We start from the raw sequence: 6,000 nt of genomic DNA, 5'->3' as shown, positions 1-6,000 counted from the left end.
TGCAGGGTGACGTGACCTCACCCTCTTATCTTTTCCTGGTCCTGGGTTTCAGAACTGCCTGGGGCTGATCTAAGATGCCCACAAGCTGCCGGGTATCTTGGAGGGTCATAAATATCAGCTCCTGGGTCATCCCTTCCCAGAGGACAGCCTGAGATGTGCCTGTGGGACCTCTCAGGGGAGCTGCTGCGTGCACCCCCTCCCCCCACCGCCCAGGAGGGAGGAGTCTCTTGGTATCTCCCACCATCATCTAAAAGGAAACCCCTTAGGACATTTAGCTTTTCTCACCCCAAGCCCAGTTCTCACTTCTTGGAAATACCTGTCTGGTCAGCCACTCAGATGCTGCTATTGAAGGGAGAAGACTGGAATGATCCCTGTCCTTTGAATCCTCTTAGCCTAGTGAAGGGAGAAAACGATGGCTAAGGACAGGAAAACCACGCTCACCGAGATGGTGCAAAAAGCTGAAACACACACAATGCAGTGTCTTCTTGGAGGGTGGTCACTGAGTATGTAAGTGAGCAGCACAGCTTTGGGACCCGTCTCTGGGTCTGTCACCTTGAAAAGGTTTTTTTTTTTTTTTTTTTACTTACTTACTTACTTATTTATAATAGAGTCAGGTTCTCACTACATTGCCCAGGCTGATCTCAAACTCCTGGGCTCAAGCGATCTTCCTGCCTCAAACTCCCAAAGTGCTGGGATTACAGGTGTGAACCACTGCACCTGGCCTTTTATTTGAACCTGTTTTTTTGTTTGTTTGTTTGTTTTTTGAGACTAAGTCTCATTCTGTGACCCAGTGGTGGAACCCAGGTCATGAGTGTGAGTGACCTCAGTTACTCCAGTCCCTGCAGCTACGTAACAGCTCAGCCACCCACAGACACGGTCGCAATAGTCTCACAACTGAAGAAGACGCCAAGGTTATATTTCTTCTTCAGCACTGGTTTTGTTGTGTCCCATAAGACAGGGATTCCCCAACCCCCAGCTAGTACCGGTGTGTGGCCTGTTAGATCTGGGCCACACAGCAGGAGAGTGGCGGAAGGGGTGGGGCGGGGTGAGCATTACCACTTGAGCTCCACCTCCTGTCAGATGGATCAATGGTGGCACACTGGCATTAGATTCCTATAGGAGTGTGAACCTTATTGTGAACTGGGAGAAATTTAAGGTAATTTAAAGGACTAATCGGGATTATAAAATATGCTCACACTACGTAAGTAATATGCAAACATTACATGGGATCTGGGTTGGGTGCTCCTTATGAGAATCTCATGCCTGATGATCTATTACTGTCTCCCATTACCCTCAGATGGGACAGTCTAGTTGCAGGAAAACAAGCTCAGGGCTCCCACTGATTCTACATGGTGAGTTGTATCATTACCTCATTATGTATTACAATGTAATAATAATAGAAATAAAATGCACAATAAATGTGATGCACCTGAATCATCCCAAAACCACCCCCAACCCCAGTCCATGGAAAAATTGTCTTCCATGAAACTGGTCCCTGGTGCCAAAAAGGCTGAAGCCTGCTGATGTGCAGAATATGGAGTATTTCCACAGTACCCATGCAATAGTCATAAACTCAAAAGCACAGACAATGGTAAAATATATACGCAATAATTGAGAAGTGATACATTTTAAGCAGTTATTACCATTTCAAGCTTCTAGAGTTTATCACTTTCTCACCTGCTTAATCTTTAAGAAATTTATTGTCTCTAACAACTTCTGAGACTTTCAGATAGAAGAATCAATCTCCTTATAATCTGTATTTACAGAAGACCTGTTATCTATTGATAGGTGCTGAAAATAATGCTAAGGATCATAGATGAACCTTTTCAATTATGACAGAAGTGAGAAGACAGAGCTCAGTCCTAGATTCCCTTAATTTATTTCCTTGTAATTTCATACAACTTACTTTTAATCAGAGCTGTGTTTAACAACAAGGTTGCAAAATTTTTCAGACGTTGACAACTGGCTCTTCTGAGTTTGCTGAAGCTGTAAAGTCATCACTCCTCCCCGTCGCATCCTCCCCCAGGTGGCTGAACATGTCACTCGTAGGATTTATTTATTTATTTTTAATTTGTAAATAATTGTTGGTAGAGATGGGGGGGGGGAATCTCATTATGTTTCCCAGGCTGGTCTCGAACTCCTGGCCTCAAGTAATCCTCCTGCCTCGGCCTCCCAAAATGCTGGGATTACAAGGATTTAAACCCTCTGGTGACTCGCCAGACATCAAGAGGAAGCCACAGCTCCTTTGACCACCCTCCAAGGCTTCTTAAGCTGTCCTGGCCACCTCTCCAGACCCTCTTCCATCTTTTTCCTCTCCCTGCCTCATGTCCCTGGCTTACAAGACTTCATTCAGGCTCATTCCACCACATCCCTCTGAAGCCATCTTCAAGGCTCTTGTTCTGTCTACCTGTAGCATCTTTACTCTGATCTTCTGACTGGTTGAAGTTTAATCATCCTTATGATTCCCATCACCAACTTGGATGGACTTTTCCTGGTCCTGCCACCCCTCCGTGCTAGCTCAGCATCGATCACACCGTGACATTTTTTTTTTTTTTTTTTTTTTGAGATGAAGTCTCACTCTGTTACCCAGGATAGAGTGCGGTGGGACGATCTTGGCTCACTGCAACCTCTGCCTCCTGGGTTCAAGCGATTCTTCTGCCTTAGCCTCCCAGGTAGCTGGGATTACAGGCACCCACCACTGTGCCCAGCTAACTTTTGTATTTTTAGTAGAAATGGGGTTTCACCATCTTGGCCAGGCTGGTCTCGAACTCCTGACCCCATGATCCACCCACCTCGGCCTCCCAAAATGCTGGGATTACAGGCATGAGCCACTGTGCCCGGCCACTGTGACATAATTTTAACTTTAATATTTGTTTCTTTCCTGCCACTGTGTACTCCACAGGAGAAGGTATCCAGCTTCATTTATCTTTGTACCTTGGTGCCAGGCACACAGTTGTTGCTCCATAAATGTTTACATATTACTTACGTAGTGTGAGCATGTTTTATAATCCCGATTAGTCATTTTATGTGCTCCTGGAACAAATAAGATAGAAACGGTTAAGTTCAAAGTTATTCATTCTATTTATATCATTCCAAATTTTGACAAATCTCTCCAAAAATTTTAAGGCTTTAATTTGTATACCTGCTCCCATATCTTATTTCTGCGGGTCCTTCCGGTGTGTCTAAATTCCTCCAAGACAAAGGTGCCAAGAACAAACACTGGGGAAGTGACGCTGTCTTCAATAAATGATCCTGGGAAAAGCAGATATCCATCTATAGAAGAATGAAACTAGACCCTTATCTCTCACCATATACAAAACTAAAGTCAAAATGGATTATAAACTTAAATCTAAGACCCCAAACTACTAAAATAAAACATTGGGGATACTTTCCAGGACATTGGTCTGGGCAAAAATTTCTTGAATACAAGCATAGGCAACCAGAGCAAAAATGGGTGAATGGGATCACGTCAAGTTAAAACCTGCACAGCAAAGGAAACAATAAACAAAGTGGGCCAGGTGTGGTGGCTCACACCTGTAATCCCAGCACTCTGGGAGGCCGAGGTGGGCGGATCATCTGAGGTCAAGGGTTCGAGACCAGCCTGGACAACATGTTGAAACCCCCTCTCTACTAAAAATCCAGAACGCTAGCTGGGCGTGGTGGCGTGTGCCCATAATCCCAGCTACTCAGGAGGCTGGGGCAGGAGAATTGCTGGAACCTGGGAGGTGGAGGTTGCATTGAGCCAAGATTGAGCCACTGCATTCCAGCCTGGTCGACAGAGTGAGACTCCGTCTCAAAAAAAATAAGATAAAATAAAATACAAATAAATAAAAAATAAACAAAGTGAAGAGACAATCACAGAATGGGAGAAAATACTTACAAACTATTCATCTGATAAGGGATTAATAACCAGAATACATAAGGGGCTCAAACAACTCAACAGGAAAAAAATAATCTGATTTTAAAATGGGCCAAAGATCTGAATAAATGTTTCTAAAAAGAAGACATACCCATGGCAAACAGGTGTACATCAACCTCACTGATCATGAGAGAAATGCAAATCAACACTGCAAGATAATGTCTCAACCCAGTTAAGATGGTTTTTATCCAGAAGACAGGCAATAAGGAATGCTTGCGAGGATGTTGAGCAAAGGGAACCCTCATGATTTTTTGGTGGGAAAGTAAATTAATACAACCACTATGGATAACAGTATGGAGGTTTCTCAGAAAACTAAACATAGAGCTATCATATGATCCAGAAATGCCACTGCTTAGAAAAGAAATCAGCGTATCAAAGAGATATCATATGTATGGAATTATCCATAAAATTAAGAGCGTAGCTCCTTTCACATAGCACATATTTTCAAGGTTCATCTGTAGTGTGGCCTGGACTGGGATTTTATTCCTTTCTGTGGCTGAGTAATAGCCATTATATGATTATACCACACTTTGTTTATCCATTTATCTATTGATAGACATTTGGATCTTCCATTGATAGACATTTGGATCAGGCCATGCCCCGTGGCTCACACCTGCAATCCAAGCACTTTGGGAGGTCAAGGCAGGAGGATCGCTTAAGCCCAGGAGTTCAAGACCAACCTGAGAAACAAAGTGAGATCCTACTCTCTACAGAAAAATTAAAAAATACCCTTTGGTTATTGTGAACGGTGCTGCTATGCATATTTAATATCCAAGGCTTTGTTTGAATCCTTTTCCATTCTTTTGGGTATATACCTAGGAGTTAACTTTTTGATAAACCGTCAAACGATTTTGTGTGTTTTTAAAACGCAGATCTGATTCTCCCGTAGATATCTTTCTGTAACTTGGTTTTTCACTCAACATCTTAGAGTGAACTCTATGTGAGTTTATGCAGACCAAGGTTTCTCAGTCTTGGCAATGTCGACGTTTTTGTGTTGACAAAATGGCTGGAGTGCCGTGGCTACTCACAGGGGCAATCATAACGCACCATTATATATAGTAGTATATAGTCCCATTTGTATGAAATGTCTAGAATAGGTAAGTCCATAGAGCCAGAGCCAGAAAACAAATTGGTGGTTTTGAAGGACTGGGTTTGTGTACGGAGTATTTTGTCATCCAGGTAATAGGCATAGTAGGGGTAGGGGAGGTAAAAATGGGGAGTGGCTGCTAATGAGTATGAGGTGATGAAAGTGTTTTGGTACTAGACAGAGGCGGGGGCCACACAACATTGTGAATGCATTCAATCCCAGCAAATTGTATGCTTTAGAGTGGTTAATTATTTTATGTGAATTTCACCTAAAAAGCAAAACAAAGCAAAAGCAACAACAATGCACAACAGAACTCTGATTTTATGGGTTTGCATTTTTTTCACATCCTACATGCTCATGAAGATCTGAAGGGATACCCGTTAAATTCACCGTCACGATTGCCTGGCTTGCCATTGCATAGTTGCTGCTTTGTATGTAGCATTTCAGTTACATAAGAAGAAACAGGCCAGGCATGGTGGCTCACAGCTGTAATCCCAGCACTTTGAGAGGTCAAAGTGGGAGGATCCCTTGAGCCAAGGAGCTCAAGACCAGCCTGGGCAACTAAGTGAGACCCCATCTCTACAGAAAAATTAAAACTTAGCCCAGGTGTGGTGGCACGCACCTTTAGTCCTAGCTACTCAGGAGGCTGAGGCAGGAGAATCATTTGAGCCCGGGAGGTTGAGGCTGCAGTGAGCCATAATTGCACCATGGCACTCCAACCTGGGCAACAGTGCTAGACCTTGTCTCAAAAATTAAAAATAAATAAAAATAAAAACAAACAAATACATGTGTGTGTTTTGGTTTTAAAAAATTATTTTAAAAGACATTTAGTTGGGCAAATGACCCAGCTGGAGAAGAATGAAGGTGACAGGGCATATCAAGGCAGCCTCTTCAGCTCCAGTGGGCAATGGCAGGGCCGCTCTCCTGTCAATTTCAACAGTCAGGAGCCCAAACCCCAAATTTGTAGAGCATTAGACTCTGCTCAAGCTCTTGA

The sequence above is a fragment of the Macaca fascicularis genome, chromosome 19 (genome assembly GCF_037993035.2).
Source record: "Macaca fascicularis isolate 582-1 chromosome 19, T2T-MFA8v1.1".
NCBI classification, from domain to species: Eukaryota; Metazoa; Chordata; class Mammalia; order Primates; family Cercopithecidae; genus Macaca; species Macaca fascicularis.
The sequence above is the reverse complement of the archived record's forward strand: the minus strand, read 5'-3'. Positions refer to the sequence as shown.